Genomic DNA, 26729 nt, shown 5'->3' with positions numbered 1-26729 from the left:
AGTAACATGCTTACGTCCACACAGCTTTTTCTAATAAAGTTTGTTAATGGATTGCTGTATTAAGAAGCAACTTGTTTAATTTAAGATCTTGATTCAAAATACTGAATCTAATTCAAACTGGAGAATATGGCTTGCAAAAATGATAAAATATCACTTTCAAGTTATTAGAAATGTCAAAAATATAAATGAAGTGCTAAAGCAGAAGTAGTGCTATATCCAGAAATGCTTTTAAATGATAATATTCCTTTAACTCCTTCTTGACAGACATCCTGTTCAGTATGCTGCCTTCATATCTACTCAACAGTGTGGTATTTTGTTCCAACAGCCCAGAAAAGAAATAACATAAAATGAAATCAAATATTAGAAATGACAGCCTATGTAAGTGCTTTGAGTAACTTCTGGTCGCGGAGGGAGGGAAATGCAGGCAAGTTGTCAGGCACTATCTGTCAGAGTGAATTAGAAACAATCAACAGAGACTGAAAGGGAAGGTGATTGTTATTAAGGAGCAGGGCTGTGTGCAAGCTACCCAGATGTGGTCATGCATATAAAGGACAGGAAACAGCAGTTTAATTCAGGAAGCACTGGTGAACAGGGCAGCACAAAGGATAAAAGTCTTTTGTCACTAATAAGCTGGAAGTTACTTTGATAACAGCAGGGTTAGTCATGAATAAAGCAGATCTTTCACCAGTATGAAGCATTCATATCATAGCAATGTAGTCAAAGAAAAGAATTCTCTACAGCAAAAAAGAGCCGATTACTTCACATATAATATTGATTCTATACACACTTAGAATTATAAAATGTGAAAGTACACATTCACAATTTACTCAAGGTTTTTGATTATCCAAATATTTTTGAGACCATACAAGCGCCATTTTATTAAAGAGAAAATTCCTTTGACCATCTTCTTGGGATCCATTTATTAATCTCCAAGAACATTTGAGGATTTTGAAATCAAGACTCCTGAGAAATTTACAGCCCCTAACCTCCACCGGGCCTTTTTTTTCCCCTTTTCTTTTATTTAACAGCCCTCCATCTACCCTGGGGTCGGTTCTCAAAGAAGGGGTGAATGTGATAGTACAGATTCTATCACCAATGTGTATATGTACAGATGGTAATGTAGGATGACTGTGATTGGCTGAGAGCGTAGTCACACCTACTGGCAGGTCTTAAAGGATTGCTCCTAGCCAGACCAGGTGATTCTGGACTGGTCGACCTACATGTGATATGCTCCAGTCTTTTAGTTAATAAAAGCCTTGGTTTGGATCAACAAGTCTTTGGTTCTTTCCACGCGCTCTATAGAGGAATGTAGTGTGGAATGCCAATGCTCCATTAACTGGCCCAGACCAAAATTCATTTAAACATAATGATGTGATCCACTAAGCAAGTAACTCAGTAGCGTGACAACAAGACATGTATGACTGATGTCAACATAGATGATGAAAAATGTAATCAAAGCGGTACATCTTAAAGAGCATCTTAAAAGAGGCACAATGGGTTAATGTTTTGGATGTAGACAGCAGAAGGCCTTCTTGAGCCAAAGTAAATGTGGTTGACAGAAGAAGCTAGAGCTGGGGGAACTTTGATTCCTCAAAGGATGATAGTCCTGGAGGATTGGTGTAATCATAGGGAAGGATGAGCCCATGGAAGAATACTGAAAATGTGAATATTTTAAATTTGGGACAGAGCTATCAAAGGAATATGGTTGAATGCAAGGGTTGTAGATTAACAAGACTTGGTCAGAGTCAGGATCTGGGTTTGCTTGAGCTCAAAACCAGTAAATGTGAAAGACTGGAGGACAGACAGTTGAATCCAGAGTTAACAAGATTCTTATCAGAGGGAGAATCAAGAGTGAGGATGAGGTGATGGATACCAGAATAAAATCACATCCCTGTTTCCAGGCAGCTACAAAGCAAGATAATGAAAGATTGTCTAATCTCCATTGCATGGTGAGAGGATATAGCCATTATAGCCATGAACAATGGGATATTATCATTTCAAATGAGATGGGGCATCTATATACTTAAAAAGAAATGCTTCAGGGCACAATGGATTGATGTGGTTAATTTCCCAATTGTATAAAAATTCTTGTTGAACGAAAAATAATCTTCATCCAGATCAACCTCGTGGCTTTAATTTAGAATGATTTAACTTTTTTAAAAAGCATTGACTTCCACAGTATTTATTGGGAATAAAATATCCTTTAATTCAGTACCATTTCTCACTGACTTATTGCCAGAGTAAAAATAAACTGGTATTGGCTGGTTAAAAGAAAATATTACAGCACCAGCGACTCGGGTTCGAATCTGGTGCTATCTGCTTGTATCAGTGTGGTCCAGTTTCCTTCCAGCCTCCAAAATACATATGGGATTGGCGTTGTAGGTTAATTTTGGGATAATTGGGCAGCATGGGATTAAATGGCCAGAATCGGCTTCCACCATGTAAATAAAATTTAAAACGTTAAATTTAAATTTAAAGAGGCCAACGTATCAGAGAGCCAATGGGTTAATATCAGGAAAGGTTACTTTCATCTATGTCAATGACATCCACAAATGCACCTCCCAATTATACCATTGAATGAGCTCACTCTATAGATCACTATAATGGAATCATTACTGGTTCCAAGAACCACTCTCAGCTGGAAGACCTGGACACGATCATTGAGGTTATTATTTAGACATGCTGTCACTATTATTCCCCTTAAGAAGAGATCAATCACTACTATTCAACATCTTATTTGCCATTTAATGTCCATTAACTCACTCACTTTCCCAACTGTTCCTTCCAAATATCTCGAGTCTGTCTCAAATTAGCTGAAGGAAAACCAAATAAAGATAGAATGTTTCTTATTCTAAAATGGGGACTGCATTGCTCCAATGCACCCTGATCCACCTTTTCAAATCCTTGTACACCTGGCTTTTTAAACAGGTGAGGACATTATTCCTTGGAGCGAAGAAGAATGATGGGAGATTTGATAGAGGATTACAAGATTATGAGATGTATAGACAGAGTGGGTGTGAATTGGAGTTTTCCACTGATAGGAGAAGATACATACAAGAATTCATAGTTTCAAGCTGAAAGGGGAAAGGTTTAGGAGGAACATTAGGGGGAAGTTCTTCACTCAGAGAGTGGTGGGAGTGTGGGATGAGCTGCCATCTGATGTGGTGAATGCACACTCAATCTTAAGTTTTAAGAATAAATTGGATATATTATCATGGATGGGAGAGATCTGGAGGGTTATGGAATGGGAGCAGGTCAGTGCGACTAGCGGAATAATGGTTGGCACAGACTAGAAGCGACAAATGGCCTGATTTCTGTGCTAAACCATGGATGATCAGCCAGAAATCTTAAATAGCGATCTTTGTACTAACGATGCTACATTTACATCTTGCTCCCTTTCCTGCCTGAACATTGTGGCTCTTGGAGGGACACGATATTACATCTCCAGTGCCTCTGCCTCCAACAAGTTGGCATGTCCAATCCTTCCACACCCAAGATTTTCACATGCATCAGTAGTCAGAAGGCAGCAAGACAAAACAACAGGATCTCTCAACATTTGTACTTTCTCACTTAAGATTACTGAGGCCATTTTTGCTCTGGCAGAAATAGCCTAATGTGACAAAGACTAGTGGTGTTTTTTTCTAATTGATGTGACTTTGCATTGCCTTGCAAGACAGCTTTGAAGTGACATTGCACCTGATATTTAATTCAAATACGTGCATCTGGGGATAGGCCAAACCAGAGATGTTGGAGTTGGTCAACCCCACATTCCTTTTTACTTAAATATTAGAAAGTGATACCTGCAACAAAGTGAGAAGTCTGGGTCAGTGGGCAGAGTCAAACTGAAATGATGCTAAAAGATCTTCCACAGCTCCTCAAGAGAAATGGAAACCGAGGGATTGGATTGGCACCATTTTATTCTAGATCCATGTTTAACTTCCATTGACTTGAACATGATGATAGCAACTTCCTGTCAGCAGATTATCCCCAACTCTGTACCAAATCAGTCAGAGTGTACGCTCGTCAGACTTCCACAATATTGAAGAGAATGGTAACAAAACCGACAGTCGGTTACAGGTTCAATTAAAAGAAGAAATCAAAGCTCTTGAGGCTCGATGGAAGAAAGTTCAGGAGAGATATTATACAAAATTCTCCAGGGGTTGGATACATTGAGCTCTATTCAAAAGCTATTCTGCATTTATTTGAAAGAGGGATGGTGTATAGTCAGCAATGAGGGAATGAGACCATAAAATCGTGCTGACTGATAAATATAGGGGAGATTTAATTCAGTAAAGTAGCAAAGCCAGATAATTTGAAAAAAGTTACGTGAAAACTGAAAGGAGTATGAATATGAGAGATAATTGTGATTAGAAATGGGCAAATAGATCACAATCATTTTTTTTTCTTAGGTTTTCTTGTGATTTGCATTTGCAATAAGTCCTCAGGATAGTTTCCCATTATGGATCAGGATAAATTTCATTATGTGGGAAAGTGCATGGAATGTGCAAAATTGAAAGCATTGGAAAAAAAACTCCAAGGTTATAGAGGTCACATAATAGTACTGGACACTTAAATACCAAATTATTAACATTTGAAATAAATTGTAAATACATTGCCCTCCAGAAACAGTCTAAACAACAAATGAAACTGTTTGGAAGAATAGATAAGATGCTGCAATCAATTATTCAGACTTAGTTTTTGCTCCAGTTCCTACGTTCTTGACGGAGTTATTTCAACATGTTCCTGGGAACACACAATTTAAATGCATACTTTAATCCAAATTTACCCTTTACTCATAAACAGACTTAATGCCTTTACATCATAAAGTATATTTTGAAAGAGACCTTATTTTTGACCAAACAACTTTTATCTGAAAGTCACCTTTAGAAGGTTATTAATTGATTTGAAAATTGGAACTTGTGGGTGTGTGGTTCTTAAATAACATAGTTTTGCCTAAAATAAAACATAATGCACAGAACAGCACAAGATTACCAAAAAAATAACATTTGGCTTATTTATAATTAAAGAACCCAAATGACATGATCTCTGCAGTGGCAGAAAGGGCTCTGCAAGCAGAAAGGTAGAAACGGCTTTATTGAATCAAAGAAATTACTGTAATCTTCTACTGATGCTAATTTTTCATAGCTGATATCTAATTCCTGAAATTACAGAGATGATTGTCTGAAATCTTAAACAATTTCCATTAAATGCATGTGTTCACAATTCATCTGAGATTAAGTATTTTAACCCATTTAAAATAAACAAACTGAAATTCCATTATGCAGATTCTTGGAAACTTAATATGAACATGTTAAACTAACCTCCATACATTGTAATTCAAAGGCCTATATTTTTGGCTACATGGGAAGACTGCACATCAACATATCACTGTTTGATGCAATATCAAGCACAAAGTCTGTAGAAAGGATCAGCTTGTACTTTACTGCAGCTGGGTCCAGCATACATGAATCACTGGATAGAGGTACTTTCACTTGTACCCGTGCCACATGGTACATGGCAGTTGCAATGCACTTATGGGACCAGAATTCAGCAGATGTCGGCACAGTACTGGTCCCAAAGTGTGGTATACACGAGGTGTTATTAGTTAATTATCATTCATCTCACAGGACAAATCCTGGGCATTAAAAGTCTGTGCTTCCAAAGTAAAGGCACTACAATATTCAGTTTGTGTCACTGATTGCATGCAGGAGATCCTCCTGCAACCAGTGGTGCACTGTAATAAAAATGGGGAGCCTCTGTGAAGGTGAGGTCTTTGGCGATCAATGATTAATTGTAAAAATTTATACCTTCAGCACAGTAACAGGTCCTTTCAGCCCATGCAACCTAATTATCCTATAACCCTGGTATATTTTGAGCAGTGGGAAGAAACCAGAGCACCTGGAGAAAACCCCACAAAGATGTGAGAAGAACGTACAAACTCTTTAAAATCAGTGCCAGATTCTAACCCTGGTCACTGGTGCTGTAAAGGCGTTGCGCTAACCACTCTTCTAAGCATGCGGCAGCTAACATCTCGATATAAAAATTGTAAGTCTCCACTCCGAGTGAAACTCGACTTTGGCACTGGAAACAAAGAGAGCAAATTGGAAAATGGTGCATGGACTTTCTGGAACTCTATTTGAACACCATTTTCCTGGGATCCCTCTAGGCCAGTGATTCTCAACCTTTTATTTTCTTCCACTTACATACTGCCTTAAGTAATCCCTTACTAACCACAGAGCACCTACGGAAATGTAGAAGTCCCTTAAGATGACAGGTCGTCTTTTCCCTGTCTTTAAATGTTAGACCATTAACACATTCTCTGGCTTTTGTGGTGTGACATTGGGTCAGTAACGGGTAAGTGATGGGTCAGGCTTTAAGGACAGAAGGTTGCAAGGTCACCTTCAGATCACTGAAGAGCACCTCAGAGACATGAGTATTTTTTTTTAAATAAGCAGCAGGAGCTTAGAAGTGTGGTGCTGTGGAAATGTCTAGCCCTTATTTTACTCTTAAATGAAAGTAAATCTTATGAGATGTTTTCCGTAAGTGGAAACTTTATTCATTCATGGTTACCGTTTATAAATGTGCAAATCTTTCAGGCCGCTGACAGTAATTGAAGCAGGTTATAAATGGCATTTTTATTTGAAATACCCCTGGCCTTACAGTGCCAGACTCCCTGTGGATTCCACATATAATTTAATATTGTACAATACCACTTGGACTGTTAAATTCCTTTCAGTAGAATAAAAAGGGGGCCCTGACAGTTTCCTGGAAAAAACAATTGTGATAAAGAAATAAACTTTATTATCGACTCCCATTCTCTTAGTTATGGGTTTTCTCTTTGTTATAGAATTTTTATTAATTATAGTGGAATAGGGAAAACTATAAGTATCATGGTCACTTACAAAATGATTTATGTGACAGATTGCATTGGTTTTGCTATGTTTGTACTGTCGCCCAGACCTGGTGAAATGAGCTGAACTCAGAGTGTATATTTGGAGACTAATTCGCTTCATCGTTCTGTTTGTACTGTTTCTTTGTTGGGGTTGGAGGTGAGGCTTATGGATTTTAATGTATATTTAAAATGTGTGCAAAAGAGACTGCTGTAAACATCAATGTTCTTTTAACGATCATGTGACAGAATTGTATTTGATGATTGCAAAGCTTCGAAAGCTGTGGCCAAAGGGCAGACAGATTGCCTATCTCGAGTGTGTAGTGATGTCTATTGGAATCAAAGGCAGTATGAGACTCAGCCCCAAGGTGGGTCTGCCTAGAACAGGCATTGATAGGCACATTGTCAAGTCGATGTCCGATTTTATTTTGTACGAGAACTGGACCAAATTCTGATATCAACCAGGTAGGTTCATGCAAATGATTACTGCTTTCAAAAGTAGTTTAATGGAACATCGGTGATGGAAAATGTCAATGTAAAGACAAGATGATTTTAAAAACGTATCCATTACACTACAAGACACACTCCTTCTTGCAAAAGCATGGCTTCCCCTCCATCACCATCAACTCAGCACTTCCCTGCATCTCCTCCATTTCCTGCCCATCTGGCCTGGACCCCTCCACCCCCAGATGCAACAAATACAGGATTCCTCTTGTCCTTACCCCTCCACCCCAGATGCAACAAATACAGGATTCCTCTTGTCCTTACCTACCTCCCCCCCACCCCACTAGCCTCCAAATCCAACACGTCATCCTCCATAATTTACGCCACGGCCAGCATAATCCCACCACCAAACACATCTTCCACTCTCTGCCTTCCTGAGAGACCACTTCCTCCGTGACACCCTTGTCCACTCATCCCTTCCCATTAATCACCTTCTTGATGCCTTCCCCTGTGGCTGCAGGAAGTTCCCGCCCCTCCTCCTTCACCACCATTTGTGGCCCCAAACCGTCCTTTCAAGTGAAGTAACACTTCACTTGTGTATCTCCAGGAGTCATCTATTGCATCCAGTGCTCCCTTTGTGGCCTTCTCTTCATCGGAGAGACTGATCGCAGACTGGGAGATCTCTTCCGCAGAGCACCTTTGCTCTGTCCACATCATTAACAGGGAACTCCCAGAGGTCAACTATTTCAATTCTGTGCCTCATTCACATGCCAACATGTCTGCCTGTGGCCTCATGTACTGTCAAACCAAGACCACTCGTAAAATGGAGGTGCAACACTTAATTTTCTGTCTGGGAATACTCCAATCAGATGGCATTCATATCAACTTTTCCAGTTTCTGGTAGCCTATTCCCTGTTCTCCCTCCCTTCCTATTCTCTCTATCTGCTTTCCTCCAGCTCTCCACCCACTTCCCTCTCCATTCACATTGCCTTCCCACCTCTCCCTGTTTGCTGGTGTTCCCTCCCTCTCTTATCCACCTATTACCTCCTGCCTGTGGGACTGTCCTCCTCTCCTGCCCCTCCCCCCACCATTTTGTTCATACCTTGATGAGGGGCTCAAGCCCAAAACATTGGTTATGTATATTTATCTTTGCTATGTAAAGTACACTACTTAACCTGCTGAGTTTCTCCAGCAGGGTGATTTTACTTCAATCACCGTGTCTGCAGACCCTCAAGTTTTACTTCTACTACAAGACATACGTGCACATTTAAAATGCCACAAAAAAATTGTAAATAAGAACTCCGGTGCAAATACTGATGACTTAACTAGCCTGAAACACTTGGGTTGTTTAAATTGCCACTGAGGGACGTTGAAAGGAGTTTGCACAAGAAGCAAAACCAGTAGCAATCGCTGAAAGGCCTTGATTTTCAAGATTGCTTAACAGCTGTGAGGAGACTTATTTCCATGACTGCTAAAATTGGAAGGAAATATTACCTTCTCAAAAATGATACCAAGGACAAAGTAATGATGAAGAAATAAATTTCTCAAGGCAGTCAAAAGTTTTCAACCAATTTGCTTCATTCTATACAATATTAAAACATTCCGACAATAGCTGAAGTAAGTATATTTTCTATTTTCATGAATATTAAATGATCAAACTCCAGTCAAGGAGTGGATAATTGTCAGAAAGAAAGTTTCTTTTTAAAAGAGTAAGATCATAGCCAAAATGGTTGTTGTTAATTACTGGGATGAGTAATTGCGATTTTAAAAGAATGATTGCAGCTGGGTTCCAGAATTTAGCCTCAGGACTTTTCTCTTTTATCAAAGATGTATGTATAAGCTGGCAATGGTAAATATGGATATTTGCCCAGGATGTAATTGTTATCCAAGATTCTGCATTAAATACTCTGATCTGGTTATCCATTGGGAGCAATTCCACACAAATAGCTTTAATGTTTCCCCAAAAATTTGCCAAAACATGGTAGTGTGAATGCAATATCACATAACTCTTTTAAAACACAAAAAATGTGAAGGGAAACAAACTCATTTTCTACATGTTCAGCCAAATGCGTCACCCACCCAACCGTTAACATTACAACTGCAGGAAGGAAAATGTATTTAACTTGGGTTTGGGACATTTAATAAAGACTTGACATTTGATTAGTGAGACATGGGGATTTTAATCATCTTTGCCACATGCATGGGAGTTGAAATTTTACATTGCCTTTCTCAAATATCCGAGAACCTATAACACTCTCAGACAAGTCTGCATTACACCACACCGAGTATTTAAAACTTTATTTTATTAACAATCATGTGGACAATTGAAATTCCAAGATAATATGTGTAGAAGTGTGTTTTAGATTAAATTACAACAGTTACCAGTTTGAGTTCCCATTTCTCGGAAGCTTCTTATGTCAATCTTGGTGTCATTTTTGGAGGATCAAATGTCTTTCCCTCTGTCGGTGGTTCATCAATGCTCCTGGTGAACAGCAGTGACTTAATTGCAGAGTATTTTTCAAGAGCTATGTGCACTTTAATTTGTTCATTTGGATTATTTGTCCACTCATTAGATTTGCCTTCCCCAGGCAAACACTAAACACAGTATTGGAATAGAACTCAACTGCAACTCAACAAACAACATCTCTTTCCTGCCACATTGACCACCGCCAGTGGGCTGATATCGCCTCCAACCGTGCATCTTGGCGCCTCACAGTTCGGTGGGCAGCAACCTCCTTTGAAGAAGACCGCAGAGCCCACCTCACTGACAAAAGACAAAGGAGGAAAAACCCAACACCCAACCCCAACCCACCAATTTTCCCCTGCAACCGCTGCAACCGTGTCTGCCTGTCCCGCATCAGACTTGTCAGTCACCAACGAGCCTGCAGCTGACGTGGACATTACCCCTCCATAAATCTTTGTCCGCGAAGCCAAGCCAAAGAAAGAGAGATAAGATAGACTTCTCGACTCAACAAAGACATCAGCAATTTCAAATCATAATCACAGCATCCACAAAGCAGTAGGGCATAAGAATAGTGCATACATCACAGAACAAACCCGACAGCACAACTCATCCATGCTGACCTGTTGGCATTCTGAGCCAGATCAATTTGCCTACATTTGGCTCATATCCTTCTAAACACTTCCTCTCCCTCTGTCTGTTCAAATTGATTTTGAATGCTTAAATTTGACCAGCTTCTAAAGCTTCCTCTGCCACTCATTCCAGGTATGCATTACCCTACAAATGAAAAAGTTGCTCCGTGCTCTGGAATCATCCATCCTGGGACATTTTATCCATGCTCCTCATGGTTTCATCTACTTCTATAAAGTCACCTCCGGTCCGGTTCAAATCCTGGTGTTGATCATATATCCTGCTATAACTACTTAAATTTCCTCGAGGTCCACCTTCTGTCTCTTGGTTCGAACCATCCTCTTTTATCTAACCCAAAGCATTCTGTTCTTTCCTCCCTTGTCCTTGCCTCCATACGTGCTTGAAACATGTGACCCCTAACTTACCAAGTTTTAATTAAAAGATTGACTCATTGAACAATTTCTCTGTTCTCAGATACTCACTAACTGACTGAGGGCTTGGTGCATTGACTGTTAGCATTTCATATGGCCAATTTGAAATAACTTTTGTCTTAACAGTGGCTGGAGGTGAGAATGACCCATTAGATTATTGAGCCCTGCATCCATTCTTTCGATTTATAAACCACTCCATTAAATGTAAAAGAAATCAATCAACCTACCAGGAATCAAACCTTCTTGCTGTTAATTTACTGATTCACCCTCCATCAATCAGTGCCCAGAACAGATAACAATGTCTTACAGATCATTTTCTTGAATAAATCAGTGAGAAATAATATAGTTTTCTCAACAGGAATAAGTAGATTTTTGGATTTTAAATGGTCCAAATGTTGCAACATTTTTGGAGATGATAAATGCTGCTTCCCTTCCAAAAAGTTCAAAATGTCATTTTATTACATCCATCTATCTATCTATCTAATTATTTATGTATCTATTTATTTAATTATTTGCTTGTTTTGTGTGTGTGTGTGTGTGTGTGTGTGTGTGTGTGTGTGTGTGTGTTTATATATGTACATGTATATATAAACAGAGAGAGATTGTGCTCAGATGACTTGCTTCTGTCTGATGTGAAAGTTTGCCTGCAGTGAATCTGGAGAACCCTCAATTCACTGCTGCCTTGAATGTGAACAGATCTTTCCTTTTGTGTGAACTACAATAAAAAAAAACAGATGCTTGCCGATTTAGGGTGTGCAGGTGGTGACAAAAACTCCATCGCAGCAGTGTGCATGCTGTTAGATACAAAACAGCTGTTTCCCTGCTTTCAAATCAAGCTCAAGTCTAAGTCACAATCCCAGTGCAAATTCCCTGACACTAGAGAGAAAACTAACACTGCAACAAGTTAAGCCCCCTGTTCGTAACGCAAGCAGCGTTTCTTCATTTCAAAACTAACTTTCCAACACTTGAAACAGTTCACGCCAAAGAATTAGGCCTTGCATTAATAAATAGTCTACCAGCAAAATTCTGTAGACAAGGGAACAGAGTAACTATTACAGCTTGATAATGTTTCATTAGAAGTAAAGCATGGATGAAAGGTCATTAACCTGAATTGTTAACTCTGTTTATCCTGCTACTCTAGAATTTTATTATATTTCAGATTTTCAACATCAACTGTATTTTAATTTTGTAAATTTGACAGCAATGAAAAAAAAACTATTTCAGAGTGATTAAATCTATAATAAATGTAATATAGTCAAAAACTTCAAAAATAATGCAGACTTGCTAGTGGAAAGCAACAGTCCACTGGATGCTCTCCGGTAATACAGTGTGGAATATTAGTCTTGACTTTGATCACAAATGAGTTTTTAAAACTAGTCTTCTGTCCCTTCCATATAACCATAGAACCATTTACGGAGCGGAAACAGGCCACGTTGGCCTTTCGAGTCCGCACCGGTTCACTGATTTTGTGCGCCCTCTTTAGGCATTGGTCCCGGTAGATCTTCATCCCTTGGTGATGAAACAGATAAATCGCAGTGATATCTGACACAAAATTCGTGAACAACCTTGTTCAGTTTTAGAAGATGGCAGAGAGGGGATGGAATTGATAGCAACTGAACAAAATGAATAACAGGGTCCAAAGGTAATTATTTTGATGATCCCACAATACTGCAAGTGGGAATTTCTATTCATATACGACTGAATGTGAGACAAACAACCTGGCATGTAGAGTACAAGGCTAGAATTTTATCTGATCATTCTCCATTTTTGACATGTTCGGTTCCTAAGGAAGAAAAACTGTTTACAGATGGAGATTTAATTCTACAGAGAAGGAGTTCTGCTTTGATGACCTCCATGCGTCACCTGTGTACATTATCAGGATTTTTGGAACAACTGAGGATGAAAGAAAGAGGGAGCCATATGGAAAAGAAGGAATTCAAGTAGACAATTAAAACAAAGAATATTTCACCGCAGTGTAAAGTGATTTCAGAATTTTGAGAAGTATTATGTGCAAATAGTGCAGATAGACAAGCAGAGCCCAAACCCAGTAATGCTCAACGCAAAGAGGTATGAACTTAAAAACGCTCATGAAGTTTTAATGGAGTGTGTCCATTCTTTTCCACCATGAGAAACTCTTGCTGCCCCTTTGATCTCTTCTGTGTGAACAATTATAAGCAGTAAAATCAGAATCTATCTTAACCATATACTAGGTAAGTGATATAGTCATTCGATTGCACTTTAATGTTTATTAAACTGGGAGTCAAGAACTGAAAGTATTGGTTGCGTAACATTCATTGGTTTTACTCCAGAATATGTTTTCGACCAATTATGTTGGCAAACCACATTGTGAAGACAAAAGTTATTTGTCTATTATTAAACTTCTTCAGCTATCATTCCAATTCAACAAGTTCCTGCAGAGATTCAATGGCAAAGTCAAGATGTTCTTCAGAAGATGTACATTTTGTGGATAAAGAGTATGATCTTTGCAAAATTCAACAAGACGTCATTCTTTTTGAGGCACTGCTGAAGGGTTTTGAGATAGTATGATTTTGTGATAAATGCAACAAATGATCTTCTCAAGAGTTACAATTTGTACTGGTGTTCCTCACACCACTAACATGCTGGGTTCAAAGTGACAAATGTTAAGCTTTGAGGTATCAACTGTAAGTTGGTAAATTAAAAACCAAGGAAAGGCCCTGCCATCACCCTCCACGTCCCTACTCCTGTAAAACAAATCTTCTCCATGGATTGTCACCTTGTCATGGTGGAGAAGCTTGTGTGGTCCTGAGATCCCGAGAGTGATGCCGTCTAGAGCTATGTTGCTGGTAGGGGCACCCATTGTAGTAAGGTCGAGGGTGAGGTCCCTGACAAAGAATAATTCAACCAAGACCTCAACGGACAGTCGGACAAAGTTACTCTGAACTCAATGGCTGTGAAGGCAGATTAATTGTCAGAGACACACAAGACATCACATACAACCCTGAGTTTCTTTCTTTAACTTGTGTGTGTACCTCCCAAAATGCATTCACTCCAGCAGTTTGGCCCCTAAGCCCTGGAATGCAAGCTGTAACTCCTTAACTCTATCTCGTTCCCTTGCTTGAAGGCACTCCTTACGCATTTCCTCTTTAGCTATTACAAATCACTTGGAATATCTCCTTTGTCAAATACTTGCCTGATTTTACCACTGTGAAGCCCTTTTTGGATAATTTTCATTGCTGGAGAAGTTATGTAATGCAGATCATGAATGGTATTGGAATTGTTATGATTGCCCTGGTGGCTTAGTCGATAAATAATTTTCTCATCTCATCAATAGCAAGTTAAAATTTCCTTGAATAATTTGCCAAATACATAAAATTGTTAGCACCATTTGAAAAATAATAAAAATTACAAATTCTCCAGAATTGCCTGGAAACTTATTATATGGTGCCATAATCTCTATTAATAATTGGACTGTTTAATGGAAAGTATCTTACTTACCTTTCCCCTAAAATGATAATATTCCCTCTAGTTTAATCTTGTTTACTCCTTAGTATTCACATGAAATAATTTATTTCTCACCCTGTGGCCTGCAAAATAAAACTTCATTACCTTGCAAGTTTATTTTTATATAGATCATCCACATAAAAAAACATTGTAACACTGGAGAATAGACGTCTTACCTTAGCAAATGAACTGCATACTTGTTTTAGGACTGTCTGACTGGTTGGAAAACACCAGTGATTAAAATGCTGAGCTTTGCACTGAATGATATTTGACAGGGGTGTTCCTTTTCCCTATCATAAAAAGAAAAATACATAAAGGTATAATTTAAAGAGGGCAACAAATTCTTCAAAACACAGCAATAAAAACAACAAAAAAAAAGCAATATTCAGAGGTCAAGGAAATCCAACTGAAAAGGTTAAAGATGAAATAAAATCTAGCAAGTGAGAATGAAAATCTATCCTAAAGCAAGGCCACTGGTGACGTGTTCAAGACAAGAAGCTAAATACTGCATAGCACTGGGATCTTTCATTTTCATCAGATCAATAAAAGCTTATATTTATCAGGATTCCAGGCAGCTGCCATTTCTGACAACCTCCACTATATTTCCCACCTTGCATTAATTCAGGCCAAAGAATTACAGAAGAATGCAACCTTCAACACTGCTTACACCTGAAGAGACAATTCGATTAAGAGCCTTTTTTTTTAATGTGTTGTAGAAACGGAGTCTGATATCATTATATTAGAAGTAGTTTTGCAGCCTCTTTGTTCTTCTCACCATGCTAAAGCCCAGTGCCAGCCAAAATCCAGCAAGGGAATTTGCGGACAAAAGTAAATGCACTTTTTCATTCAGTTATATCCAAGTTAAAAAAGCAAAAGCTTGCTGTTGAAACATTGACTATTCTCATCATCTGAAAGAGAATATTTGCTATCAGGCATTCTAAATAGATTATCAGCTGTCCATCTGTGTCATTATTGATTTATAAGGCTTTAAGCTCCTTTAGAATGGAAGCTTCCCCACTCAGGAGTTTCTTGTACAAATCAGAGCTACACATACAGCACTCTTTACTCAAACTGGAAAAAAAAATTGTACTTGAAACGTAAGCATGCAAACCACAAATTTAGATTCCATTTATTGTAATTCTTTCCCCAGTGATAATCAAAGAGGATCACAAGTCATGCACATCCAAGATATTTACATAAATATGTTACCAGTGTATAAAACAGGCATCATTAACATATGAATACCATATGCAAATGATAAAGGCAGAGCAGATGTTAGTGCATTTAATTGACCTATATGTGAATTGCTTCTGAACCCCATACTGTATTAATACTCCACACAGTAACTAGATATAGCCTAAAAAGTGCATCTCTGAAACACTACACCAGAAATGAACCTGACAGGGTCCCTGGGATGTTGAAACAAGGTCACTGTCACCACTGTATTTCGCTGTCATCTGCATTCTGTTTCTTATAGATGACATCATCATGTGGCTGTGTAAATCGATAACTTAATAGCATTTGGAAAATGCTGTAGTCTGGAGCAGGTTATAAAGAATGCCCCAGTTTTATTCATTTGCTGCAAAAATGTCATGTGCCTTAAACTCAGGTTCTTGCATGAGGTGCACTGTGAAGAACAGATGCCATTTTTTAATTCCCTGCCTTTATTTTTCACTTCTTCACAGCATAACATTAAACTGTAGTAAATAGGCTTTTGTAAGACAGCCAGGGACCACCCTGTATATGATAATGCATTAGTGACCAGCTTTCCAGTTCCTGAGGAAAAACATTCAAAGACTTAAGGGGTAGATACGAAGCAGTATTGTGTACAGATGGTGAACGGCAACACATACTAATAGAAACACACATAATAAATGATTGTGTTAGGGTCTAACAGGCAGCCCATTCTATGTTTGAGTCAGCCTTATATCTGTGGTATAAAACAATATTGTAATATGTGCTACCATTGTGCTTTAAGCTTTAATAGAAAAATCTTTGCATCTCAGCTTACGTTCTCACAGCAGAATTTCCAAGTTCTCTGATAATTGTGTTAAGTTTTATGACACTTACTATTCAGAGCATGACTTGCCACCATATTCACAGGCTATAGCACCAGTTAAATGAATTGAGGAGCCAGTCAATCTATAGGCATTGCTATAAACTCCACCTCCTCCTCCTTCCCTTTCTTCTTAGTAATTCCAGCATTATCCTCACCTGTATTCTAAAATTAACAAGATCGATTGCAGCCATGGATTAGAATTTGAGGTAGAAATCTATTAAAGTATTAATGCTCCTGGTTTGGTACGCTTGATATATTTCAAATGCAATCTATTCTGTTTCATCCATGAACAATAAATCACTCAGAAAATTACAATATGAACTATATCAGGTTTTAGCAAATTTCCCTTGTTTCTAAAGTGATGTTTGTTTCCATGGGTTTGTTATTCATCCTATCTGTATTGATTGATGTTGTGTTGTACTGGAATTTCCTTTAAAAATGCAACTAATGTTTCAGTAATTTCATCAGTTACCTGTTGTTTTCAAAGGTCCCTTTTAGGAAGTCTTCAGGATCAAAAATGACTTTCCTTCCACTCTGGTTTTGTGGGTTCTGGGGCAAATGAGCCCAGTGATGACAGATTCTTCCACAGATGGGGCATAACATAGATGGGGCAGGTGGGTAGTTTGTGAGGTGTTGTCCTCCTTCTGCCACATATACAGTGCTTCTCAAAAACTTTGAGTGCCTCTTTTCCACTTGAGCCAATGGGTTGGAGCTTGCCTGAAGTCAATGGGAATGGTGCATTTCTTCAAGGATGCTTTGAGCTTATTCTCTATTTCCCTGGTAATCTTTTTTTAATGAGACACCCTGACTAGACTATCTCCTTGGGAAGGCTGGTGTCAGGTCTGCCTTAAAAACACAAAGAAATGCTGGAGAAACTCAGTCAGTCTCACAGAGTCCATTGGAGGTAAAGATTTTTTTTTACCAATGTTTTGGGCCTGAGCCCTTCTTCAAGGTATAAGGAAAAAAAACAGACTGGCTTCTTACTTGCAGAGAGAAAGGGGGAAAAATGGGAAGAGGTGGAGTCCAGAACTAACAGATGAAAGGTGTTATGATCAGAGGAAAGGTGAGAAATGATTTTGGCTCTGTGAATGGAGACAGAAGGAAAAGGGAAGAGAGAGAAGAGATAGAACTAGAGGGAAGGAAGTGGGGAAGAAGGGGGCAGGGGTTTCAACAGAAGCCATCCAGTTCATGGGTGCCCAGACAGAAGATGAAGGGTCATTCCTCCAATTTGCGGGTCGTCTTGCTTAGCTATCTCATATAATTAAGTCCTCGATACTCAGGATTCTGATGTTCGTTCAGTTATCCTTGCAGTGAATCTGGAGGATTTCAATGAAGACAGCATGAGTGAGTTTCCTCTAGTGACTGCAAGTTGTCCTGCTTTCAAAATCATACAGCAGGGCAAGGGTCACTACTGGCTGGTAGAGCAAAAATGCACAATACTGCTCAGTCGTTATCACATTAGTTCCTTCAGTTTTCTACCAGAACACTTAAGTATAAATCATACTCTGAACTAATATTGTTGAAGAATGAGACTATCTGGGAGTACTTGGAAGATACCTTTGATGCACTCGTTTGTAAATTTAGACATACAGCACTATAATAGAGGCCCTTCTGGCCCAGGAGCCCATGCCACCCAATTATATCCAATTGACCAACAACCCGTGAGGGTGAGAGACCCCAGGGAAAACCCACACAGACATAGAGAGAACATATAAACTCCTTACAGCGTGGGATTTGAGTCCAGGTCCCAATTGCCGGCACTGTTAAAATTCTACACTTGCACGGTATATGCGTGTGCGTGTTATGCGAACATTTTACACAATGTATGACTTTCCGCATTATATGTGTATATGTTATATGCATATATGTGTGTTATATGAGTGAAATTACAGTGTTACAGATTATGTTGTTTGTTTTGTATATAGATATGTGTGTTTTTTACCCCCTCCATAAATCTTCGTCCGCAAAGCCAAGCCAAAGAAGAAGAAGAAGAGAGATATGTTTTTTTGAAATAAATTGGGGCATGTTTTTTTAGTGTAGGTCACATACAAACACTTTAAAACAAAATGTCCCTAATTTTTTGGGGAGAAGTCAAATTTGCCTGTGGTCCTTTCTGTGACACCCAAAGGTGAGCCCTGACTTGAAGCTGAGCAAAGATGCTTTTTGTCCATTCTGTGTGAGCCAGCAACGAAGCTAACAAAGTGCACAAACCAAAGTCCTGATCATCCATCAGGCAGATTTTACACATATAATGTGCACACGATATAGATTTTTTACAAACTAGGAACCCCCCCCCCGCCCCCCATATATATTATATCCATGTCTGCGCTCTATGAGAATATTTTTACATGTTGAAAGAATGCGCACAATTATTAGTGGGCATAGGAAGTCGAACCAGTAATTTATAGTAGGGCATGGGAATATATCGTGGTATTGAAAGAATGCGCACAATTTAGAGCGGCCATGAGAATTATAGTGAGCGTTGGAATATAATAGCGACATTAAAAGAACATGCACAATTTATAGCAAGCATGGGAAATTTGATCTTGGGAATATCTCTTTGTACTGAATACCACAGTATTCCTATAAACAGAACATTTTGGCTAGGACACTGCGCCTTATCAATGTTAATTGCCCAGACCCAGTCCCTGAGGGAGGAGATTAACATATCAAGTGCCTCTGATTTGAGACAACCTAAAATCCTGCTTAACTCTGAAGCCTCTCTTTGATCTATTTAATTGATTCCTCTCCAAACCTTGTTAATGTGTTGCAGCAGGCTATCATCTATATAATAGGCGATTAACACCTCTGGAGGAAGTTGATTGGGTGTTAATTGTGGGAGATTAACTGTGGTAGATACTGGTATGTGCTTTGTCTCATGTCCTATTTAAATGCAAATTGCTTTTGTCAGTCAGAATTTAAAATTCTACACTTGCACGGTATATGCGTGTGCGTGTTATGCGAACATTTTACACAATGTATGACTTTCCGCATTATATGTGTATATGTTATATGCATATATGTGTGTTATATGAGTGAAATTACAGTGTTACAGATTATGTTGTTTGTTTTGTATATAGATATGTGTTTTTTTTACCCCCTCCATAAATCTTCGTCCGCAAAGCCAAGCCAAAGAAGAAGAAGAAGAGAGATATGTTTTTTTGAAATAAATTGGGGCATGTTTTTTTAGTGTAGGTCACATACAAACACTTTAAAACAGGTCTTATTTAAAATACTGGAGCTCTACTCATGCTAGACGGGCTAGCACCAAAAGCCTTTCTGAAAGCTTTGAAGAGTGCCCAAGACACTTCACTAATGGAATGTTGTTTACAAAAAGGCAACAGATGAAACAATCCATCAGGGCCACAGGCTCTCTGGAGTGGAATTTACTGATCTAAAAGGTTCATATGGTTTTGCAAGCAGAGAGAGAAAAACAGGCTATTTCTCTGAGAGAGAGAGAGAGAGAGAGAGAGAGGGAATTCAGTTCTGTGGTGCTATAGTCAGCAGCAGCAGCTGGGACTGGAACAGGACAAGCTGGAAAGCTCATGGAAAAACCCATTTGGAAGACAGGTTGTGATTGCTGAGTTCATCCTGGTCAAAGTCCTTGTGGTTCATACAAGAAGAGAGGATTGGCTGTCTAATGTTTCAATTGAAATAAGGGAAACAAAAAGGAACTCTGTGGTGACCTGAAAGAAAGTGGTTATCATCTGGAGAACCCCGATGGGGCAAGTTTCTTCGGAAAGACACTGAAGTGGCTGGTTACAAGGAATCAGTTGTGGTGTCCAGTGAACAACAAATCTCTCTCTCTAAAACCGACAAGAGCTTTCCTGAGTGGAAATTCTGTTAAATTCTGTGCACAGTATAAGAATTGCCTGCAACCACTAAACTTGGAGGAATGAGAAGTGAGATTGGACTGTGAATCAAAAAACTTTTCTGAACTTACACACACATTGCATACACGTGCATTTAGAATTAGAAGGGAGTTGTTAGGTTAGTTAAGTCAATAGTGATAAGATAAAGTTTGATCCTGTTTTCATGTTTAAAGATAATTAAAAGCAACTTTTGTTTAAGTAACCATTTGTCTTGGTGAATATCTATTGCTACTGGGTTTTGGGGTCCTCTGGGCTCGTGACAATACGTGGTAAATGGGAGAGCATTGAGGAATACAGAAGAGCAGAAAGATTTAGGAGTAACGGTACATTGTTCCCTGAAGGTAGAAACTCACGTGAATAGGGTGGTGAAGAAGGCTTTTAGTATGCTGGCCTTTATCAATCATTGCATGGAATATAGGAGTTGGGAGGTGATGTTGAGATTGTATAAGACGTTGGTGCGGCCTAATTTGGAGTTCTGTGTGCAGTTCTGGTCGCCTAATTATAGGAAGGATATAAACAGAGTGGAGAGAGTGCAGAGAAGGTTTACCAGAACGTTACCTGGGTTTAAGCATCTAGAGTATAGGGAGAGATTGGACAGATTAGGTCTTTATTCTTTGGAGCGTAGAAGGTTGAGAGGGGATTTGATAGAAGTATTTAAGATTATGAAAGGGATAGACAGAGTGGATGTGGATAGACTATTTCCGTTAAGAGGAGGAAAGATTAAAACAAGAGGACATGAGTTAAGAATTAAGGGGCAGAGGTTTAGAGGTAACATGAGGGGGAACTTCTTTACTCAGAGAGTGGTAGCCGTGTGGAATGATCTTCCGGGAGAAATAGTTGCGGCGGAGTCAATTGTATTATTTAAGAAAAGGTTGGACAGGTATATGGATGAGAAGAAGATGGAGGGTTATGGGCATTGTGCAGGGAGGTGGGACTAGAAAGGGGTGTTTGGTTCGGTGCGGACTAGAAGGGCCTAATGGCCTGCTTCCGTGCTGTAATTGTTATGTTATGTTATGTTATATCTTCAAGGTGAAAAAATGACTATTGTGATTTGTGGGCAATTGATACATCAGATGCAATTTGATTTTGGTGACTTTGGGTGTGGAACAAATGGCATGTTAGGTTAAGTGTTCCCATACATCTGGCCCACAAGGAATGCAGTGCACTAATTTCCTTCTACTCCTCTCTCTACCTGCATTTCTCAGTTCTCCTGTTCATCTTGCACAGGGATCTGTTCCTAGTGCCACTGAAACTTGTCTTTTCACTTCATCCAATGTCTGGTAACAGAGAACATGCATTAGGTTGCAACAAGTAATGAGCAAAAGATTTCAACCCCGCTGAAAGAAGGGAAGAGGCCACAGATCGCAATTGACACCATCACCTTGCAGCGGGAGTGCTGAGTCCCGTGACAATGCCAGTGGTATTCGGAAGAAAGCAGACCAATGCACAGAGCCCTGTTGTTTCCAGATGCCAAGCTAAGCCAGATTTTCTTGACCAATTCTGAGCAGGAGCACTTTGCCACAGGTTCTCACGATTCACTTATTTGGAACCATCTCACTAGGACATCAGAATCCTGATAAACACCGAATTCGGAAGCTGCCATTGATAATTTGGGTCACATCATTTGGAATGATGAAAGCTTTGGGTGCTTCTGATTATATTTTCATCAATAATGCCCTTTTTTGCTCTAATGTGCTTCAGATTACCTTCCTACAATGCGAACAACACAATTATTTCTAGCATTCTTAAAAATCTAGTGAGTTCTCATGTATTTTCTGTAAAAAAAATTAAACAAAGCTAAAATAATGAGATGACATGTCTGATTTACACACACTTCACTGATCCAGGACAGTAGCTGATGGAAGCTTTTCAGTGCCGAATTCTCAATTTGGGGCCTCTATACTGCCTACATTTTGAAGGAACGATGATTTATTTGGAACATATAAAGTTCTAAGGTGTTTGTCAGGGTAAGTGCTGGGGGATGGGGAGTGGTGTCGTTCACCTGAGAAATATGACGTCTAATGTCCATGTAAGAGTTCTGGCATTCAAAACAGAGATGAGTAAAAAGTTGGTCAAGGAGATGTAAAATTTTGGAACTCTTCAACCAAGTACACTGTGGATGTTCAACTGTTTAGTATATTCAAAACAGACATCAACAGATTTTTTTTTCATAACTAGGAAAACAAGGATGTAGTAGTTGGTGTTGAGAATGATCTGGCAATAATTATAATTAAAGGATAAGTAAGTTCAGTTTTTACATATCCAGTTCCTCTTTTCTTTGCACTTATTACTAACATTTAACTTTTGTTGTTTGTGACTGATATCTTGAGTTTGAACATAGAACATTACAGCAGTACAGGCCCATCGGCCCATGATTAGGTGGTGACCTATATAAACCCACTCAAAAAAACTAAACCTTCCAAGCCTCATAACACTCTATTTTACTTTCATCCCTGTGCCTGTCTAAGAGACTTTTAAATGGTCCTATCATTCCAGCCTCCACCATCACCCCTGGTAATACATTCCAGGCACCCATCACTGAATGTGAAAATGTCTCTCTTAAACTTTTCTCCCTCCACTTTCTACAGATATCCTCTGGCATTTGCTAGTCTCGCCCCTAGGTAATAGGTGCTGGCTGTCCTTCCTATCTATATCGCTCATAATCTTACAGACTTCTATTGTCGCCTTTGATCCTTCTTTGCTCCAAAGAGAAAAGCCATAGCTCTGCTAACCTTGCCTCATAAGGAACGTTCTCCAATCCAGGCAACATCCTGGTAGATCTCCTCTTCACCCTCTCTAAAGCTTCCACATCCTTCCTGTAAAGAGGCAATCAGAACTGAACACAATATTCCAAGTGTGGTCTAACCAGAGTTTTATAGAGCTGCAAGATTTTCTCTCGACACTTGACCTCAGTACCCTGACTCATGAAGGCCAGTATACTATGTCTTCTTAACTACCCTTTCAACCTGACGGCAACCTTGAGAGATCTATGGATTTGAACCCCAACGTCCCTTCCACTGTTAAGAATCCTGCCATTAACCATGCATCTGCCTTCAAATTTGACCTTCTGAAATGCATCCGATTGAGCTCCAACTGCTACTTTTCTGCTCAACTCTGCATCCTGCCTATATCCAGTTGTAACCTATGACAACCTTCTACATAATCCACAACACCTCCCACCTTTGTGTCATCTGCAAACTGACTGACCCCCATCCCTCTCCTCTTTGTCTAAGCCTTTTATATCACAAAGAGCAGGAGACCCAGAACAGATCCCCTCAGAACATCACAAGTCACTGACCTCAATTCAGAATACATGCCTATTACTACCCCCTTCTTTCTACCGGCAAGGCAATTTTGAATCCACACAGCCAAGATTCCATGGATTTCATGGTTTATGACTTTCTGAATGAGCCTACCATGGGGATCCTTGACAATTGCCTTACTAAAATCCATCTGCCCCACATCTACCAGCTTACCTCAATTTATTTTGTTACGTCCTCAAAAAACTCATTTAGGCTTGTGAAGCATGACCTACCCTCACAAAGCCATGCTGAATGTCCCTGAGAAGAATAATGCTCAAAAGTCCTATCCCAAAGAATCCTCTCCAATAGTTTGTCCACAACCAATGTAAAAATCTCTGGTCTAAAATTCCCAAGATTCTCCCTATTACCTTTTTAAACAAGGGTACTACATTTGCCATTCTTCATCCCCCAGTGATGACAGAGTATGCAAAGATCATTGTCAATGCCCCAGCAATTTCTTCCTGTAGTAATCTGGATACATCTCATCTGGTCCCAGAGGCTTATCAATCCTAATGTTTTTAGAAAGAAAATGCCCTTCCTTTTTCTTAACCGCAACATCCTCCAGTGCATGCACTTCTTCTATTCTGACCTCACCTTGACTAAAGTCCCTTTCTCTCATGAACACTGATGCAAATTATTCATTTAGGACCTCCCTTACCTCTTCCACCTCCAGGCACAAGTTGCCTCCTTTATCCTTAACTGGCCCTAAATTCAATCTCGTCATCCCTTCTGTTCTTCAGGTATGCAAAGAACACCTTAGGGTTTTCCTTAATCTTACTTGCCAAAGCCTTCTCGAGACCCCTTCTAGCTTTCTAAGTCCTTTCTTAAGTTACTTCCTGACTACCATATAACTTTTATGAGCCTTTCCTGTCTTTTGCTTCCATTTTCCTTTTAACTTGCTGCCTCACCTGTTTTGTCAACCACAACTACTACCTTTTCCCTGTCTTGGTGAGACAAACCTGTACAGAACCCCACACAAGTGGTCCCTGAACATCCTCTGCATTTCTTCTGTGCTTTTCCCTGAGAATATCTCTACTTACTGCCCAATCCCATCATAATTAGCCAATCCCAAATTGAACACTTTATCATTTTGTCTGTTCTTATCCTATGCTAAAGGTCAGGGAGATGTGGTCACTTTCATTAAATGCTTCCCACCAAGAGGTCTGTCACCTCACCAGGTTCATTTCCCTGTACTAGATCTAGTATGGCCTCTCCTTTAGTCAGCCGGCCTACATATTGTGGTAAGAATTCTTCTTGGGCACACCTGACATATTCTGTCCCATCTATCCGTCTTGCAGTAAGGAGGTGCCAGCCAGTATTTGGGAAGTTGAAGTCTCCTATAACAACAACCCTGTAATTTATGCACCATTTAAAAATCTATATACTCATCTGCTCCTCACTGTCCCTAGGGCTATTTGGGGTCCTACAGACTGCTCCCCATATAGTCATGACTCCCTTCCTATTTCTGACCTCCACCGACACTATCTCAGTAGATAATCTCTCCACAACATCCTCTCTTTCTGCAGCTGTGATACTACCCCTGATTAGTATTTCTATCCCCACCCTCTTTTACCTCCCATCCTATCCCTTTTAAAACATCTAAACCCTGATGCCTGTACCAACCAAACCCATACACGTGTATCAGCCAGGTTTGTTACAGCCACAGCATCATAATTTCACGCATTGATCCATGTTCTAATTTCATCTCCCTTATTCCTAATACTTGCATTGAAATAAACACATTTCAAAGCCTCTAACTAACTACATTTACGCTTCCTTCACTGGCTGTCTTTCCTCACAAACTCACATAGCTTCAACCTTTCCACCATCTGCTCTATTCTCTGCCCTCACACCTCACATCTTGGTTGCCATCCCCTTGCCAAACTAGTTTAAACCATCCCAACAGCTCTAGCAAACCTGACTGCCAGGTTTTGAACATGTCATACCTTCCCCAGATGAGATCCCAATGATCCATGAATCAGAACTCCTGTCCCCTGGACCAACTCTTCAGCTATGCATTCATCTACCATAACTTCCTATTCTTGCCCTGGCTGATGCATGACACAGGCAGCAATCCAGAGACCCTTGAGGTCCTGCTTTTTAGCTTCCTTCCTAACTCCATATACTCTCTCCTGGATCTTATCCTTTTTCCTATCCATGTCTTTGGTACCAGCGTGGACCACAACATCCGGCTGCTCACTCTCCCACTTTGAAAATGCTGTGGATTCAATTTGAGCCATCCGTGATCCTGGCAACTGAGAGGCAACATATGATCTGGGACTCTCAATCTTGTTCACAGATCTATCTGTTCCCCTAACTATCGAATCTCCAATCACTATATCTCTCCTCTTCTCTCCCTTTCCTTTTGAGTCAGAGATGTTACCACTACAACTTGTCCCTGGTAGATCATACCCCTCCCCCCACAACAGTATCAAATAGTATACTTATTGTTGAGGGGAGCAGTCAGTGTTTTGCACTGACTGCCTATTCCTCTTTCCTCTCCTTTCCACTTAGTTACCTGCCTCTTGCCTCTTGGGTGTGATGGTCTCCATATAGCTTCAGATCATCACCCCCTCTACTTCCCAAATGATCCATAGTTCATCCAGCTCTGGTCTGTGAGGAGCTGAAGCTGGATGCACTTCTTACAGGTATAGTCAGTTGGTGTATTGGGGAAGTTGTTTAAATCACAAAGATGAATTCCTTATTCTGACAAAATTCTCATCTTCTCAGATGTTACTTCACTCATTAGCTTCTCTCATGTGATGGTTGAAGTGGAATCTAAGAATAATGTCCAATATAGCATGATAAGAAATTATAAATTTCCATTGCTGTGCAGAATAGTGATTCCATATGTCATTCCACAAAATCCTAATCTCTTCCCTCAAACCATTTGCAACACATTTCGGGATGGTTTAATGTCACAAACCACAACCCCAATAAACACATGAATAGCTTAAATACAAAAACATAATAATGGGTTGATAGGTGGCAAATAACACATGCCACAAATGCCATGCAAGGACCACATAAAAAGTAATGCTGGAGGAACTCAGCCTGTCTCGCAACGTTGAAAGAAAATATATTGCCCATATTTTGGGCCTGAGCCCTTCTTCCACATTTAGCTGCTTGCACTTGAGTGGACTTGGTAAAACTCAGGG

At 39.6% G+C, this 26729-nt stretch overlaps 1 protein-coding gene across 16 annotated transcripts in view; it reads right to left on the bottom strand.

The window, feature by feature from the left end:
• Positions 1-26729, bottom strand: part of znf536 (zinc finger protein 536) — a 329669-nt gene that overhangs the window by 269967 nt on the left and 32973 nt on the right. For 11 of the 16 annotated variants that reach the window (XM_069901722.1, XM_069901733.1, XM_069901730.1 and 8 more), the window contains 4 exons: positions 21462-21546; positions 16870-17713; positions 14515-14628; positions 14333-14421 (listed from right to left, as the gene is read on the bottom strand). The gene's annotated coding sequence lies outside the window, so the exon portion shown is untranslated. Of the gene's footprint in view, positions 1-14332; positions 14435-14514; positions 14629-16869; positions 17714-21461; positions 21547-26729 lie in introns of all 16 variants that reach the window. The other 5 variants (XM_069901724.1, XM_069901728.1, XM_069901729.1 and 2 more) reach the window with 4 other exon arrangements.

This window comes from Narcine bancroftii, chromosome 10, assembly GCF_036971445.1.
Source record: "Narcine bancroftii isolate sNarBan1 chromosome 10, sNarBan1.hap1, whole genome shotgun sequence".
NCBI classification, from domain to species: Eukaryota; Metazoa; Chordata; class Chondrichthyes; order Torpediniformes; family Narcinidae; genus Narcine; species Narcine bancroftii.
This window is presented reverse-complemented; position numbering and strand designations above follow the sequence as displayed.